This window comes from Strigops habroptila, chromosome 11, assembly GCF_004027225.2.
Source record: "Strigops habroptila isolate Jane chromosome 11, bStrHab1.2.pri, whole genome shotgun sequence".
Classification (NCBI taxonomy): Eukaryota; Metazoa; Chordata; class Aves; order Psittaciformes; family Psittacidae; genus Strigops; species Strigops habroptila.
Window position 1 is genome coordinate 22772906 of NC_046360.1, and position 18990 is coordinate 22791895.

General features: G+C 47.7%; 1 long non-coding RNA gene across 2 annotated transcripts in view; it reads right to left on the minus strand.

The window, feature by feature from the left end:
* Nucleotides 1-1026: 1026 nt before the first annotated feature.
* LOC115614410 overlaps nt 1027-18990 on the minus strand; it is a 108432-nt gene continuing 90468 nt past the window's right edge. For both annotated transcript variants that reach the window (XR_003993717.1, XR_003993718.1), the window contains exons 2-5: nt 13829-13947; nt 6069-6162; nt 4950-5170; nt 1027-1847 (exon numbers count right to left, since the gene is read on the minus strand). This is a non-coding gene — a long non-coding RNA (uncharacterized LOC115614410). The remainder of the gene's footprint in view (nt 1848-4949; nt 5171-6068; nt 6163-13828; nt 13948-18990) is intronic.

Consider the following 18990-nt stretch of genomic DNA (forward strand, 5'->3'; position numbering starts at 1 on the left):
CTTGCTATGTCAGAACAGAGCTGTGGTTTTCAAAGCTAACAGGGAGGAAGTGCACTGTAAATACCTGGAGGAAGCGTAGGCATGGCATATTAATAGACACTTGCTGTGAGATTTCAGGCTGTATGACAAGGCTTTCACTGTCCTCCTGATGTCCTCAGATGCCTGTTCCCATACTGAGAGCACTGCTCTCGGTACCCATGCAGCACACTCATCAGACCTGCCAACTTACAGGTGGGGCACAGAAGATGGGTTAATGTAGCTTATACTAGTGCTTTAACCACCCCAGCATCTTCCCTCAGCTGGTGCGGAGAAGCTCTATAAAGGGGAGAAGTTCCTATAAAGGATCCAGCCAGGGATTTTGATGGGGACAGATCAGGGCCTGACAAAGGCAAGCCAGGGCGCCAAGTAGGGTCATTCCCCAAAAACCTGAACTGCAGGGGTTTAACATTGCCTGAACTGCAAGTAGGAGTCAATTTTGTTATCCTTACACCCCTTCTCAACCACACATTTACCAAAAGGCTGCACAAAGCACTTGCACTCTGTTTTCTCTCCTGTGCTGCTGCTTAGTGCTGCTGTCGAGACAGCTCCAGAGTTTTCCTTCAGAAGCTGCTCACTGATATTTAAGGCTATTGTGAACTGGGCCAGATTTGTGCATTCCTGAATAGCAAAGTCTTGCCCAACATAGGGTGCCTGTATCCTTTGACTTCTTTCCCTATGAAAGCCAGAACAGAAAATTAACACCCTACTTAAGTGAAGGAACAGTAACCAGTCCATTTGCTGCCACATTAGAGGCATCTCGGCACAAGTTGTGTTCCTTTTTTCAGATACCGACTTTTCTATCAAGTGGAATAACAGGCAAATGGGCTGGAGAGAAGTTGGCTATTTGCCTAGGGAGGTAGGGAAAACAGTCCTCAAACAGCCCTCCTGCCCCAGGTGATGCTGGTGAGCTGGTCCATGTGCAGTAAGAGAGCTTCTCAGAGTATCTTCACACTTATTAGCTATTTCAGCATTTTTCTTCTCAGCTTGTAGATTGCTCAGGGCCCAAAGATGCACAGACTCATGCTATTAAACAGCTACTTCTATTGACATTTTTATTTTTAGGAAACATTACCAAAACATTCACCATTGCTGCTTAAAGGTAATGGAAAAAGAGATGAGCTCCAAATTCTGGGTGATGGAGACCTCAAGGCCAGCAGCCAAACTGGGCTGGGATGTTGCCTGGCTTCCCTACTGTGTTTGGCCTGTGCCCTGAGCAGGCACATGAATGAATGGTGGCAGTGTCCTCGGCAGCAGCAGGCTGGTGCTCTCGCCTCCAGCTGGCCTCACAGACCCCTGCCCGAGGGGTTGAAAGCCTCCATGTGCTGAAGAGAGGCTGGGACCAGCAGCAGCCAACCTAAATAGAACCGTGCTCCAACAGACCATTGAGCACCCAATGGTCATTGCCCAGGGTGCTGACCCAAAGAGACAGGCAGTGATGGACAAGCTCTCCCCTTCAGTTTACAGAGGTGCGGGGCAGGAGGCAAGCTGCTTTTCTTCCTCAAAATGGGTTTTGTGGCCTCATGCTAAATCCCTCCCTGCTTCATTCAGCATTAAATGTCTTGAAGGGTCTCTGATTCCTTGGAGTTCTTGGACCTGGATTCTCCCTTGCAGGGCCAGCGCTGGCTCCATCCCTAAAAAGGGGGGGTTAAATTAAAGGTGAAGTTTGTGGTCTCAGCACTCTTTGTGGTCTCAGCACTCTTTTTACTGCTCCTGAGTGCTTGCGATATAAGCCCAGCAGCAGGCAATACCTGGATCCGTGCTTTGTTTCTTTGCCACTGCTGGATGTCAGGCAGGCTGCAGAGAATATCCTGAAAGAGAGAGAACAGGAATTACCCCAGACTGAATAAACCCATTGCAAATCTGCTTGTTGATGGGGAAGCACTGGGGCGACGTGCATCAGCCCGTTAGCAGCCCTATGCCTTTCTGTACTTCCCCAGCATGGGGCTGGGCTGACACCATCCCACCCTGACATGCTGGTGCTGCTGAAAGGACTGGTAGATACGGTCCTCCCCTGATTTCAGTGACATGGCTGTGGTAACCCATGGGACCTGGAACCAATCATCCTGAGAAAGCCACAGATGTCAACCCAGCAGCCATCCAGCAGAAGCCATTAATGCACCTCGCAGTAAATGAAACCCTCTTGAGCAGCAGCAGCAGGGTCACAGAGGTGCAGCTAACTTCTTCCTGCCTTCTGTCCACCCCAAGCTGAAGGGGACACATTGGAAGCAGTTCTGGCAATGTCACCCATTGAGTGGTGACTGAAGTTCTGCCCCACTGGCTTTGTCCTCATCCTGGGGGCTTGCCTGGGCTATCCTGCCCTACCTGCTACGCTTGGCACAGGTTGCCCATCACCCCAGGGAGCCACCATTCAGGAGGAATCAGCAGTGACAGCTGGCTAGACAGGGAAAGCACATCTATTGGGGAGTCTTTTGCATTTTAGAAGATCTGGCAAATCGTAAGTAACTCCAGTTTTGCCCCTTGTGGTAATCAGCTGAATGTTTCTTCAGTACCTGTCAGAAAACCAAATGTGCCACCAAAGCACAAATGTGATGACAAAAAAATAGAAATCATATTTTAGGTGCAAGTCATCATATTCCCTCACTGACTTCCACGGAGATGGTATCATAAGCCTAGATACTGTACTACTTCACATGCCCACAGCTGTACACACATGGGCACATATGCTAATCAATAACTAATGTGTCTTTTCTCCAGGACTTTGCCCATATTGAAACACTCCTCTCTCTACAAAACCATTTTCAGAAGCAGTGGCTTCAACCTGTGTGAGGCTGTTGAACAGCCTGTCCTCCCTGCAGCCCACACTAGCACTCGCAGGGCGCTGATGCCAGAGCAGAGGAGCCACAATCACCCTGTTGCGCAAAACGTGGTGCACTGAGTACAACATGGAGCATTTGACCACAGAGACCCGAGACGTGCTTAACAGTTCTCCTGCACTGCTCACCCGCTAAGAGCCTTAACTTCTTACTGCATTATGCTGGGGTTTAGGCAAAGCAGGGTTCCCAGCAGGGCGCTGGATAGATTTCCTTTCCCATGAAAAGAGACTTACGCCTTCACATTTGTTTCTTGTCCCCAAATCCCCTTTTTTCCAGGTAGAGGAGAAAGGAATTTAATGGATTATAATTAAGGAGGTGGTGTTCTGAGCAAGGGGGAGGGGACAGGAAAGTTAATGCAGGATGTGGCTGCATTGCCTAAGGAAGAGATGCTTTAATGGGAAAAACCTCGTGAGAGGAGAGCTTTAGGGCTCTTCTCCCCTGTGTAGCAGGTGGGTATCTACAGGCATATGCTCGTTGAGTTTATTTTGGCTGGAGGTGGACACTCAGCTTTAGCAGGCGCATCTCTTACTATGCAGTGATGCTCAGCAGCATTAAGTGGCTACAAGAGGGGGGTATTTGTACTACCTGTGTTAGGAAGCCTCACTGCATCTAGGCATCAGGAAGGAGCTGCTGACAGGACCACAGAGCTCGCGTATATAATAAAATGTAAGTAACTGCCAATATACAACAGAACCCTTCCCAGGCCTCCAGCACCATTCACTCCAGAGCCCCAAAGCACTGTACAAACAGTAATTAAAACTTCCCAGCCCCTAGCTTTGCCAATGGTGATGAATTCATTTTCCAGTGTGGGAAAATAAGCCTTGCATGATTAAGAGAGACAATGTAATTCCAACAGCAGGAGAAGTTACTGGTGAAACATAAGCTGTGGTGTGAACCCTGGTCCTTCACTTCCATCTCCATCATGTGCACTACACCTATACATCCCTGCACGGGCAACAAGACTAACCAGGTACGTCTATTCAGTCCCAGTGGCTACAATCCAGCTTGCTTTGCAGAATTAAAGACTGCAGGGAAGCGAGGAGTGCTGGAAGGATATGGCAGGAGATGCCTGTGACAAGCCCCTTGTCCAGTTGCTCCTCTTGGAACATCTCTTCACCTTTATCTAGCACCATCAAGTTCAGAACTCCTTGTGCCACTCTGCTGACCACATGGCTGATTTCCTTCCCTAGAAACGTGTTACCGGAAACATCCTTCAGGAAGGAAAGGGACACTGGAACACGCAAAAGCTTAGCTTGGTTCAAAGCTTGCCTGCGCACCAGAAACATTGACCCTTTGCTTTCTGGTTTACTTAACACAGTACTGAGAGTCCAACACCAAAACAACCTATCCCTCTCCTGGTTCCTGCCTGCTCCATGCTCTCCAGGAACCCTTGGAGAAAAATCATGCAGTGTCAGGTATGGACACAGCCCTTAGCTTCAGTAGGGGCTACTCAACAACACATGCCTGTTCAGGTGCCAGTGGACCAACAGTTAAAAGCCCCTAGTGGGTTGCACTTGATGACTGGGTTTTGCTGGAGCCCTTGGCCAAGATCTCTCCCTTCCCATGGTTAACATGCTGGTTGCCAGTGCTAAGATGGGCAGTGCCTGGTCCCTTCCCCTTTATCCCACTGCTGCCTTGCAGGTTAGCCAGCCACATCCCCCCGTCTCTTAACAGCTTGATAAACGTTTACGGACCTTTTGGGAGGGAAAACCAATTTTAACACAAAATTACATTTCTGCCTTGAGGAAACAGGATATCTCCCTGCTCTGCTGCCACTGCCTTCAAATCACTGAGCCCAAAACCCCAGCCTAAAGTGGGACTCCCCTGGGGCAGACATCAGACTGTCTGGAAACCCCAGAGAGGCTGCAGGGCTTGGCGAGAGGTCCAGCCACAGAGAGGAAGGGTCCAGACAACCAGAAAGTTCAGCCTCCCACCGCTGTCGGGCTGCTTCCAGCACCCCGTGTCCACTTGCTCCAGAGAGTGCTCCCACAGTCTCCCAGCAGCTGGGGAAGTGCTTATGAAGCCAGCATCACTGCATGAAGGGTTATTTAGTTATTTGTAATGGTTTTTCCATACCTGTCACTATTTCCAGTCCTGAGCTGCAAGAAAGGGACAGAGACTCTGCTGGGAGATGGGCTGGCTTGAAGGGTTTTGCTGAAGCCTGCGGTTTTGCAGTTTAGCTCTGAGAGGGCTGAGGACTCACTCTGTTTCTCTCATCGACCCTGCAGGTTGACCCCCAAGGAGAATGGGGATCTGGTTTGGACTTGCTGTGCTTCATGCTTGAAAGCGACAGTCTTCTGTAAAGGAAAAGAGAGACTTGGAAATCTGCTGCTTTCATTATGCTTTGTGGCTAACTTAGTTGTTGGAAATCAATGCGACCATGCAGAAAGCAGCCTGAGGGACTCAGAGCACCTAATTCCAATTAAAGATCTAGGAAGAGCTGGGAGAGAAGTAGCAGCACGGCAAGAAGGAATGTTCCCTGTGGACAATGTGATTTCAAATTAATTTCTCCACAGAGGGGGTTTCCCACTTGCCCAGCACACTCTGGGGAGGCCAGGCAGGCGTTGCAGAGTGGGGACTACCCTGCTCCATCACCTTTCTAAGACTCAAAATGTTTGCTTTTCACTCAAAGCCAAATGATGCCAAGCTACAAATATCAAAATCCTTCAGGCCAAAGCCATGTTTTTTCTCTATTCCTGTTCTGGTCTGAAAGGTGATTTTCTAGCTTGAGATGCACTATCAGAACAATTACTGTAAGAGAGCCATCTGTGATGCTCCCAGCAAGACCCTGCAGCCTGGCACAGCCCCACCACCGAATTCAGCTCATTTATAGCAGTGGAGCTGGTGGGCAGAAACTGGGCTGAGCTGGGGTTGGCAGGGCACAAGGCTTCTGCTTTGATGGCACCCCCTGTTTCTGACTTGCAAAAGCACCAGAATTGTGATAAAGCTATGGGAAAACAGGAATGTTGTTCCAATAAGGCTGGTTTCACGATAAATGGTTTCCCAGATGGCAGGAGGAAATGGAGGGCCGCTTTGAGACCCTCACTCAAAAACTCACGGCTGAGGGCCGCTTCTGCCAGGAGAGAAGGTAGTGTGGGGCTGAACAAGAACATTTGTCTGAACTAATGGGCCACAGAGGCATTGGAAGGAAAGTTTCTGTTGGAGTAAAGGGCGCATGTCTCTGCATTCACTTACCATCCATCTGTGGCAGCTCTTTCCTTCTCTTGGCACACAGTTCTTATCCCTCAGCTGACATCCCATGGCAGAAAACACTAATCACATCCTCCTCCTAAGATGAGACAACGGGAAAAGAGGCTTGGCAGGGGACAAGGGACCTCCCGGCAGCCCCTGCAAAGCCGACCTCTTAGTCCAAGGTCCCCCCCAGTGTAAATCCCTGTGGTTCAGATCAACTGTTGGCTGAGCTGGGACAAAGTGGGCACGGGGGTTTTAGCAGATGTTGGTTAGAAAATAACCGTGAGAAAGGAATAAACCAATTAATTGCTGACCCACTGACAGCCAACACCTCTCCCCCAGCTCCCCCCACACAATAAAACCTGTCTCCATGGCTCAAGCAGATTTAGGGTGGCTACAAAGAGCCCAGAGGAGGAAAAAACCCTTTCCCACTCCAGCTAATAATATTTCCAGATAATCTGTTTGAGGCAGCACCCTCTGCGAACCGGGAAAGCCTTTAAGAGCCGTTAACACCTTTATTCAGACTTCCTCAACCTCCCCCAGACAAGCTGTGATTAATTATCCAATCCACCCCGATCCTCCTGGGAAACAGCACTCGGTCCAGGCCTTCATCCGAGGATTTGCAGGGTCCCTCTGCGACAGCAGCTCCTGCTCTCACCACTGGCTCCAGATAAGCAGGAAAGAGCTGACAGGGAATAAGCTGCTTCCATCCACGTGTTTACGTTGGCAGGGGTGGTGTATGGTGGGAGGGGAGGTGAATGCAGGACCTAGGCAACGTTCATGGCTTTTGCTGGTGTCCACAGGCAGCATCGGCTGGACTGTCCCTGGAAACCCATCTCTGAGCAGCTGTCACTGGAAGTACAGCCTATTTGGTTCCCTCCTGGATTTTCACAGCCCTCCTTCCAGCTTCACCTCACTCCAACTTAGTTTCCTCTGAGGACACTTATTTTCCTACCATTTCCCAGTCCTACCCAAAAGCACAAGGGATGAAGAAAGCAGGAAGGGAAGGGGAATTACTGCTTCTTGGGTTGCTGCAGTAGCTGGGATGCTGAGCCCAAGGGGTGCCCCTCTGTAGGCTATTCAGTCCCATGCAGCTCATAAAACTCATCTTGTACATGGACTGTCCCACACCTCTGCTACCTTTACTCCATCAAACCCCAGGCCATTCTGCATCATGGGTTAACTCTCCCATCCCTAGGGCTGCATACAGCCCCTCCTGGCCATGCAAAGGAACAATATGAGCTGCTCCAACGTCATGGTATCACCAAGCAATTTACCAAATCCAACAGTGGCAAAGTCCCTTTGTACCAAACATCAATCAGTGTTTGTACCAAACACTGCATTACAGGTAACGCTAAGTCCATATTTGTCCACCACAGCTCTTCATTTGCGGTAGCTGCAGCCACCAGGCTGTGTAAGGATTAACATGTTAATGCCCACCCTGCCCCAACCCCCTTTGCTATGGCACAGTGGAAGCAAAGGTCTTCTGGGGGCACTATGGTAGCGTCACATACGTTCTCTGACTTTCCTCACTAAGCAAAGGCCCTACAAATCCCCCTTCTCCAGCGGAGATCTGTGTCTCCCCATCATACTACATGTATGCCATGAGGGTGTGAGTGTGGGGTGTGCTGTGGAACTGGCATGTCCACATTGTGCAGCCATGGAGAACCTGCAATTAATGAGACAACTGCCATGGCAGCCTTCACTTCAGGTCTTGAGGTGAGGTTCCATGGTTTCATGACACTTGGAGAAGCTCCTTTACATTAAACCTGCCCCCTTTGCCACCCAGGGCTGTCCAAGAACGCACCCTGTGCACTTCATGTTGTCTGCTGGTCTGTTTTCATCTGCCAAGGGCAAAACCTCAGAGCTATCCTGGTCTGCTATCACTGCTTCCTACAGCCACCTCTGTAACCTTCAGCCAGGAAATACAAGCAGAGAGCACAGTAGCAGCTTGGGAGTCCTGGATGGTTTTACAAATGAAAACCATTGTCCTCTCCTTGTCCTCTTCTCTTTATGACCATAACAACATGAGTAGGTCATTTTCAAACAAAATGACTTTAGATTCATCATCTTGTGTGCTCTTTGACAAGGTGCCAAAGAAAGAATGAGGAGCAAGAGAGAACATGTCTGTCAGGTGTCAGCTCCTGCAGGATGCTCTGAAGCCCCTTGGTTAGCATCACATTTACACACTCTGCTTCGTGGGCTGGGCTTGGTTTCAATACTCTATTTTTAGCCATGCTTTTAAGAAAAGGGAGGGGGGAAAAATATCTCTGAATCTCTGCAGCTTCCTGAAGCCCCAGAGAAAGAGAAAGCTGAGGAGCAAGCAGGCAGCTGGGAGGGCCACAGCCTCTTCCCTGCTGAAGGCTCCAGCCAGCCTGAGATGTCTTTGCCTGTCTTTCAGCCCACATCGAGGAACAAAGTCATCAAATCAGCTTGACCAGGTGCTGGGGAAGTGCACGGGAGTGAAAAATGCCCATGGATTGCAGATCTGCTCTGCCAGGTCTTCTCCAGGCCAAGAGCAAGTGGGACGTTCACATTCCTTCTCCGGGAGGGGGAGCAAGGCAGAACTTCCATTGTGGAGGGTTCCTGGTTCTGCCAACAGTGCCCACTGCTGCTGACTAACTGCCAGCTGAGAAAATGGCGACCAGAGGAAATCACCGTGGACGTTTTGCCTTTGTCCCGTGAGCTGCGAGCATGCAACTCCATGGTGATCAAGGGACCACCAATGTACCGGCTGAGTACATCTCCAAGAGCCTGCAATCAGCCACAAGTGCCTGCAGAGCCTGTCTCCAGTGAGGGCTGTGACGATGGACACAGGCATTACTCCTTCTGTATGTTACTCCTCCTGCAGCCTCCTGCTGGTGATGTGTGTTGTGGATACAGCAATGCCCAGCCCAGCTATTTCAGCAGAGAGAGCATTTTTATACAGGTCTAGCCACTATTTGGATAGGAAACATGAGGAAAACCAGGTGCTCCAGGAAGTACTTTGGCTGGCATTTAGTAGGTGGCATCTTCCCTCCAAGTTAGCAGCACACTGAAACTCCTGGGCAGGCGTTGTTATTTTAGTGACATCCCAAGCTTACTGCTTGTGGTCACCCAAGGTCCTGCTTCTTGTGAGTGCAGAGGTATTAGCTCCAGTGCCCTGAGCAGACTCCAGTCTTCAGCAATTACTCTCTGTTGAGCCAAGAGCTGCAGGAATTTCTGCTGGACACATTATTCTTCACTCTCTTTTCTTCCTATGACTACTGAGCAGTTTTCCCAGGTGCCAGAAAACTGCATTTACAGAGGCACGTCAAATACAAATGCTTCCCATTGCCTTCAAAGAACTTTTCTTGTTTTGTTCCATGTTCCCTCTCTAAGGTCCACCAACTGTAGTGTCTACCTCACCTTGCTTGTGCAATTTCTCTGCTCAGCTGCTGGCTTTGCTCTTCTCCAGCTTGCCCCGGGTTGTGCAGGCCATGACCATCCCTAGCTCTGGCTGAATAAGTGCATCATACAAGAGCCCATGTGCCCTGATCTCCATCACCACCCACGAAGGCACCAACTACACCTTTGTCCTTGACGTGAGATCCCACGAAAGAAATAATCAATTATGAGACTGAGATTAATGAAATATGAGATTATGACTTGGGACAGACTAAAGCCATTGAAAGCATTTTAAATAATTCACCATCCTGAAAGTAAAGAATATTAGTGGGAAAGACATTCAGGTCCTTTCACAGTGGCATTAAGTTCTATGTAACCAGCAGTGATGCTGTGAGCTGACAGCAAAGCGGGATTACTGCTCTGTAGGAAATCCTGGCATTTCAAAATACATTTGAAAAAACGAATGTCTCCCCCCTCCCCCTTCCTTGAAATGTTATTTGCAAACACTAATCTGTTGTTTTGTTGGTATCTCCTACAAGAAAATTAAATCCAAAATTAAAAAAAACCACAAAATGCTGAAACAAACTGCAAGCCCCAGAGAGATGCACACTGGCAAAACCTGCAGCCAAATCATTGCCTTCTGCAAAACTGCTTCTATTTTGGCAAACCCACATGTTTTTTTAGAGCCGACTGATCCACAAGAGACTTCTGAACCTGCAGCAAGCAGCAGTGGAGGCTGAAGAGAGACACTGTGGGAGGCAACATCTGAAATGTCACCGGTTTGCTTTTCAGTTGAAACCACTCAAGGGCCACAGGGAAGATGTTCAGGAGCAAGAATTGAGCTTTGGCTGTCTGAGAAAGTCACCATCTGCACCTGGGCAGAGCGTGGGGTTACCCAGAACCCCCTGCTCCTTCACAAATGCCTGTAGAAGGGTGAATGTCACCTGGGCAATTATTTTAAATTTATCTCAGCAATTAGATGTAATTACGTTCACATGGCAGGTAGATTTGTATTGCTTAAGTTAAGTTTAGCCCAAGAGGTTGTTGAGGACGTTGTGCTGGTGGTGTACACTTCAGCTGCTTGCAGTGCTGGGGTGTCAGCAGGAATGGACTGTCATTGCCAGGCAAGGGACAACTTCATTATCTTCATTATTCAAATCTTCCTTATGGAGGAAGCTCTTCATACGGGAAAGTGTTTGTCTGGAGTTGATGGACAGGAGTGAATGAAGAATGCACAAATGGCATGAGTTTGCTAGCTCTGACCCTAAACAACTCACATGAGGGTACACTGGAGGGCTAGATTACAGTTACGGGTCCCCAGTGACGTCTTCTCTGGGGTGGCAGAACCCTTCCAGCCTCCTTTGGAGACCATGGGGGCTTCTGGGCATCTACAGACACCTGCGCAACAACAGCCTCATGCAAAATTCAGATTCAGTTCCTTCCCTTGCTGTTGAAGTCACTGCAGAAATCCCAAACTCCTCTGAGATGTGACACCCATCGTGGGACAACACTCGTGCCTGTTTCTCCAGGCCAGGAGGTCCCGCTGCTTCCAAGGATGCTCTAGCCAAGCAGAGTGAGGAAACACCTATGAAATAACACCCTTTGTGGTTTCACTTTTAAAGGTCAGTTATGTTACCTGTCATGCAACATGCTCAGAACCACCACAGGTGATTAAACGGTCAGGAGTTATTAGATCACACATTGTATAATCCTCTCTGTACCTGGCAAGATGATTAGTTATGATTCATAAATTCCAGCCATGTTATGATGGACATGGTACGCTGAAAACTCTCCTCTGCAGCTTTTGCCACAGAAAACCATGAGGGACTGACAGAGGCAGCAAGTGACACCCTCCTTAGGCTGACACCCACACCTGGGGCAGCATTGAGAAGGAGGGGTCCTGCCTCCTTAATTCTGAGGACACAACAGGGTTCCCCACACCCTTCTCCACCAAGCCACTGCTCATGCTGGGAAGTGGCTGGGACAGAGCAGTGACACTTAGGGGGCAAGGGGAGGCAGCCTAGACGGGGGCACATATGAAGGAGATGTTGCTAGCTGGTGAGGGAGGGAGAAAGGGCAGAGGAGAACAGAGGTGAGTCCTCTCCACCTCCACAGCAGTTGGCTCTGGGCTAGGGGTGAGTCACAACAAAAGAGCTTGATTAGAAGAGCTTGATTTGCAAAGAGGATACAATTAAAACCTTGAATCTTGGAGGCTGGTTTTAGTAGCCACATTAAATTGAATCAACTCTTGCCTCACTGCGTGCTGTCAAGGGGCTGTTTCTGCTCCTCTGCTTTCTTTGAAATGCTCTGGTTGCAGCTCTTTAGGCCAAGGCAAAATCCAGCTGAGCTGCTGAGAATCAGCAGTATCTGTCTCCCTGAACATTAAAATGGGAGCACAGAACTGGCCTGGGAAGAGGTGAGCTAATCCAGGGAAGAAAAATCCTTCAAAGACTATTGAATACAAAGACAAAAACGATGCCTTGGGAAGATCCCGAATGCAAACTCAGGCAGGTGAGCAGCACATATGCAGGAGACCAAGTGAAGGAACTCCCGTTTCGTTGTCTTCCAGAAGCATCTACTCTGGCCACTTTGCAAGAGAAGGAATGGGGCTAGCTGGACCATGGATATGATTCCAAGCAGTTCTTACCTTAGACGAGATGAATAGCTGCCTGTGAATAGGGCTAGATCTCTGGGGAGCAATGAAGCCACCCTACGTGTTGCTGACAAGTGAGAACCATCAGGTTTTCCCCGAGCAGCAGTATTCAGTGGGAATTCAGTTGGAAAAGCCGGACACTCTGGGGTCAGGGCAGCCACCACTTCCCAAAGCTCACCTGCCACTGACTCATGCACCCCTCAGGCTGGATCCAATACTGATCCCAAAAGAGAAGCACCAGCGAAGCTGGGGAGATGATGGCCCTATGCCCATCCATCCTGATACCATTAAAATTCTGCTTTTGAGATGCACCAGTGTTGCCAAGTCCACAGGTATAAAACCCCATTAAATATTTCATTTTTATCAATTGCTTTCAGTAAGTGCCTGTTGAGGAATTCATGGGAACGTTTTCTCTTTGACACAGAGATACTTTCAATTATGAAAGGTGGCTAAAAATAAAAGGAAATTATACTGTTCAGACATCTCTGGAGGTGGAGAGAGGAGGGGGAGCCATCAAGGAGAGCCAGGGAAGAGATTTTTGTTAGATGTAAAGAAAGGCTACTTATTTTTACCGACGGAAAATGTCAGGAGGCAGCCTGACTTGAGTGTCTGGAATCTGTCACTCACCTTCTCTATTAATAATCTGGCCTCAACTATTTAGGATCTGAGCCAGAGTACCAGAGTTAAGAGTCACAACAGTCTCTTCCTCTAACTGCAAGGGGTTGGATCACCCTCCTGAATCTCCCAGTTGTACACATACTGTTTTTAATGCACATTTTCCTTTCCTTTATTTCTTTTTGTCACAGGATCTCAGCCTGGGACACTCAGACAACTCTTCTGGGGCTTTTTTTTTAACGCAAGAGGCTTGGGCAGATCACCTTGGGCTTCTTATACACTCAGTAAGTGTATGGGGTGTCCTGATGTAAATAATAATTTTACATTTTGGAGTGAAAATTACCTGGCTGAGAGCAGGTCTAGGACCATCAATCTTTTATGGATATTGAATTGTTTGAGAGAAGAGATTTATTCCTCTGACAGCCACAACAGGTTGCTTAGCTTCTCCCAAAGACCGTTGTCAGGGGGACACGGATGAGCTGCAGTAACTTGTCTCTCTGCACGTTTTTATCCCTTTGCAACATTTCCAAGCTTAAATCTCTTTTAGCTAGCAATATAACTTGTATTGCCAGAGCTAATACCCTGGGCTCAGAGAGCGCTCTCTGCCAGCTCCCCATGCTAATGCAATGGGATGGAATTGCTCTCCGACACTCCTCTTTCAAGATGAGGACCCAGGAAGCCGACCCCTCTCATTTCTAGGTGATGTAAGATTGGTAAGATGATTTACCATGTTCTTCAGAAAATCTAAGTGTTACAGGGTGTTTTGCAGGGCCATTCACTGACCCGGCTAGCAGCTAAATGACACGATGAGTTGATGGGCAGCCATCCTGCCCATCATTCTCCTCTACTCAAAGTCAATCTTCAGCTCTTACAATTTTCTTAAATACCTTCAGGCCACTGAGGCCACAGTGAAGCTTGGGATGACCTGTTTCCCAGACTCCATTAGGCCAGCTGGTTGGGAAACATGGAAATAAACCCCACCTTTCTCAAGCACTAACCCTAAAATGAGTTCCCAGCAGATCTCAGAGCTGAATCACGTTTCAAGCGCTAAGTTACTGAACTACTCCTTTGCTGACACTTGTTTATCAGCAGTGATAAAAAAAGGAAAACATTAAAATGAAACACTCACCTGGGTCATCATCTCAGGGACAGGGAAGAAGGAAGAGCCACAAAATATAAATGCAGGTCCCGTGGTGATACACTTACTGAAGAGCTCCAGTATTGCTGTGATTAAGGCAGCATAACTACCTGAACGATGCAGAAAAGAGAAGACATCATGGAACAGCAGTGACTTCAATGCAGCAAGGAATGCACTGAAACACAAACCAGAAGTTTAAATACAAAGGGAATGTAACTAACTGACGGGGGTAATTGTCTGTGCTTGTGCTACTTGACTGCTGGTGTTTTCTCTGTCCCCAACATGCAAGGCACAGGCTCCGGGGCCCTGCGTTAACATCTGGATTTCCACGTGAAAGCAAATTCTGCAACAATTTTGTAAGTGCTCTGAAGGTTCCAAGGCTGCTGTATGGACTGATGATGACAGCGTGCCTCCAAATGAACCCTCTAAAATTGCCTCCAGAAAACCAGTTTATTCATGCCACTTCCAAAGGACAATATGTTCTCTTCATGTGACCCTGGTTTTTTTTCAACCTACATCCTCTAATTTACACAGTGGAGGCTCTTCGTTGATGACAATAGCTGATTTGAAACATCAGTGCACTCATATCCGAACCTGTCCAGCTTCTCTAAACAAAAACAAAACAAAAAATACAAATAAACCAAAAATACAAACAAGATACAGTTTGGAGGTTTGTAATAGCGGGCTCACCCGTCGAGAATGATGAGACACATGCCATGTTGGAAAATATGGCTAGGCCCATCTGAACAAACACAGTGCTGGGCAGTGGTCACCTTTCTGGGCAGGTCTCCAGTGGACAGACTGCCCTGCCCACAGCCATGAAGAATATCAGCATATTCAGAGGCCCCTGATGTAAAAAGACACCTCAAATTTGCTTAATGACAGCTGGAATCAGTTAAAGCCTTGATGCAGCTTGCCTTGAGAGCATGTACTAAGTGGCCTTAAATGAGCTACTGCTTTCAAAGCAAACCAAATTTTTCCAAGGAAGCACTACACAGATATCAATTTGCCACAGACCAAACAAAATATGGACAACCTCCCAGAAGTCAATATCCACAGGAAATTTCAGACACATGTTTGCATCATCCCTTTAAATAAACGATGCATGCTTGGTACAAGCTTCCTTAGTAAAAATTGGCGTTACTAATAAAAATGAAGAAAAGGCATTAAACTGATAAGGGATGGAGCTGAATGAGACCCCCAGACTGTGGGATGTGTCACTGAGCCATCGATCCAGCATACAGAACAAGAGGTGACAACAGAGAGCCCTTATCAATTGCTCCATCACTTGGGCTGTGCTCTGAAGAAAACCTTGCTCCACCACCCTCCACAATACTGAACTACAACCTGACTTAAGTTCCTAACTGAATATATGTATAACATACTGAGCACTTTTATCTGCTCTGGCCTTGAGTAAAACATATGTTTTGCATTCCATACAGGTGACCAGTGAAAAGGAGAGAGCTGGAAAATAAGACATAAGCTGTAGAAGATCCATGGGTGTTTGTGATCTCTTTCTTCTCCACTCCAAATCAAAGTCATGGGAAGAATATTAAAATTACAACAAAAGGGCAGAGTCTTGGTCTGCGGATGGGGACTGAGAAGTCTCTGGACCTTTCTTCCTCTCCATAGCACCTGGTTTTATATGTGCCTTTAGCAAAGCACTCTGCTCTAATTGGATTGGGCTGTATTCTCTGAGCCACATGTGCTAATTTTAAATGATCAGAGGCTTAACTGGCCAAACGCTTCCTTGCATTTTAAGTTAAAAATATCGTGCATGTTCAGTGTTTTTGGAGAGCATTCCTCAGTTAACCCAAATGGAAAAGCATCTTCAGCACTCTGTATTTTCTGCAAAATAACCACTAAACAGTGAAATGGTCCAGCCAGTCCCTAGTACAACTTCTTCTATTAGCAGATGTGTTGAGCCCTGGGAGTTTAAGGCGTTATTGCACTCACTTTGGCCTCGCAGAGTTAATATGAATAGCTCTGTACTTCTGCTTGTTCTCAGTTTTCCTGAGATAGAAGATAATCAGTGTTTTCCTTCTAAACAGCTCAACTTGATAATTACTGGGGGGGGAAGAAAAATCTTCTCTGCTAGCCAGCAGTGTTCACCTGCCTGCTGTCACGTTTATAATGAACCACAGACGAAGACTGCAGAGTGATTCTGAGGTATGCATCTTCCCATCGCACACGAACAGCTTTATATCAGGACTATTCCCTGCACAAGAGGTTTGCTTACAAAGGCTCCCTTCCCCTGTGAGCAGCAATGAAAGTGCAGTATAATGTTGCCCTGGGAGGCAAGAGAAAATAGCAACCATAATGAAGCTGGATAGCAAGGCAGAGATGTTCTGCAGGAGCTATGCTGTAACTGGGCTCATGATTGACAGTGACCTTCAGAGAAGAGGGAAGAATTCAGACCTCCGGTGAAGAGGGGATTATTTTCCATTATTCCCCCCCACACTCCCAAACTTGCCAGCTCTCTTCCGGATCTAAAGAATAACGCCTCAAACAAACGTGCTTCCTCTCTAGTCTTTCCTTGGCAAGTCACAAAACAACAGGCACAAAGTAATCATGCAAAAAGCCTCTGCCATGAGAAATGACCCAGCATGGCCCAAGATTGCTTGGGCTGTTCTGCATGTTGTAAGCATGGCTTTCCCGGCTGCAATAAGCTGGCAGAGCTGCAGCTATTTGATACATGCATGCTCCATTTAGCTCCTGCACAACCAGCAGCAGTATGTGGGGTTGCCCTGGAAATCATTCCCTGGATGTTCCTGCAGCCTCTGGACTGTCTCTTCACTTTGAATTGCAAACTGGAAACAGTCAGCTCTGGCTGCGAAAGGAAGGGATGGTGCTGGCTTCGCAAAGCATGCCGGACTGGGATTTTCCTCCCAAAAGAACACAAATCCCTTCGTAGGTCATTCACCCTGTGCTGGTCTTGAATAAATACTTCAGATCTTGGGAAACACTGAGGTATAATAATAATTAAACTCTAGAAATACCAAAGATAGAGGATAAATGGTCCTAGAGGTGAGAATTGGGTATGCCACATCTAAACAAGATGCGAAAGACTGTTTCGCATGTGTCTTTTTCCATGCAGCAAACATGGAGCCCTTACTCCCTACTCCACAGATGCCAGCTTCTGGCTGTGAGAACTCATTTAACTCCAAGAATGCAGCACTGCCTTAGCAGACGAGCTATCTCAGGGCACTGAGTTGTGCTCACCTTGCTGCCATGCTTTACCTAGGCAGCAGCTGGGATGTGCCCATTGAAGGAGCGCTGCTAGATTTCAGTTGGTCATCAAAAGACTGACAATGCCACCACTTCAAGGCGAGAGCTAACCAGCGATATGCACTGGGGTACAGCAGAGACAGACCGGATGCTTGGGAAAGGCTTTTTGTTCAAACAACCCTAAGGAGAAAGAGTCGTGTCTGTGTGCCGACAGTTACATTGAAGCTAGAGCCTCTTTGCTTTCCCTTCTCTCTCTTTCCAGTCCTCTTTTTTTCCAACGAGACAAGGCAACCATAACATCACCAAATGTATTTTTACCAGCCCTGCAAAGGCCTCTCCAACCTTCGTGGAGATAGAGATGTCTTCAGATGCACTTCAGGACAGACGGCATGGTGGAGCATGCCCTCCATCAGGAGTCAGGGCAGCATCAGGAGATGTGTAGCAAGGGAATGCTGCAAAAATTGCCTGGTTCAAGCAAGTCCTTTGCAGGGTTTGTGCTCATATATGCTGGAGAAGGTTTGCTGAACTAGCTGGAGAGGCAGCCCAAAGGCAGCTTAGCTCTTGTAGATATGTACCTGTATCTGCGACAGACACAGGAGCTCATCTCCAACAAAGGACCCATCATACTGAGAATAAGGAATAAAAAGTGTAGTGGAAATGGAGGGATAAGGAACATGTACCAGAACATGACAGCATGCTCCAGACTGATCATAAGCCAGCTAAGGATCTCCAGCTCCCCAGATCCTTGGAAAAAAGCAGGTCTCGAATGGATGCAGTAAGATCACACAGCATTCAGGAAAGCGCATGTTTCATTCAGTGCTGAACTGAGCAGAATACACAGGGTTCCTGATCGGTGGTGGTGTTCTGGGGCAAGAGCAGCCTTCACCTTCAGGGATGTCCTTCCCAGCTTCTGTTCTGCGGAGTAAGCTCAGCTGAACTACCAGAGCTGAGCCCGGGTGCCTGCGAGCGGGTTAGTGCCTTCAAGCTGGAGACAGCCATGAGAGACGCCCAGCACTTCCTCCTGTTTCACTCCCTGGTCTGGAGGAGTGGAGTGTCCTGGGTTGATGCTGACTGGTGAGCAAAGGGTAGAGTTAAAACCGTGTCCTGAGAGGGGAAAAAAGGCTTTGTTTCATGAACCTGTCTCCAAAGAGCATCCCTTAGAAGAATGCAGCCAGTAAGATGATAATTGCCATTAATGCTTGTTAGAGATGTTCAATGAATTAGGAATTCAATTAAGAAAATGTTCCACTGCAGGAAGCTCAAAAATTAAGATTATCATTACTGCAGAGGAAGGAAACATTTTTAATGTATTAATTTTTTAAAATGACTTCACTGTAGACAATACACTTACTCTTGCAGCATTCAGGCCACGCAGTACACCAGCTTTTCTCAGTGATAGGGAACAGTGGCAAGAAGGTTGCAGAGAAGTAGATGACACAAAGGAAGTTTTCTGTGGGACACAGAGCTCTGGAGGATGCCAGGCTGGTTAACAGGCCCTGAACTGTTACCTGGAAGAGATGACCAGCACTGGATTCCTTGATTTGACTTTTAGTCTTTACCTGTAACTAGCTCCATGTCTTTTCACATCAAGAGCCTCACCTACATGGAGACAACATCAGTGGTCCTCACTGACTCAAACAGGGCTATGAACCCTAAGAAAAAAGTGCTTCTGAGAGCCTCCCTCGTATCCCCATACCAGGGCAGGGATTTACTGCCTACACGTCTCTTTGTGGTATGTCTGCATAGCACCAACACCTGATGCAGGGAGCGTGTGTGGGGTCCCTGCTGCTGCCTCTGTACCTATGAAATAAAGCAATGATTCAGTTCAAAGAAAAAGGTGTTCCCAAGCACCATCCCAAAATAAGTCTGGATGGGGAATGTGGGTTGGTTGGTTTTTTTGTTTTTTTTTTTAAAGGAAGAGATAT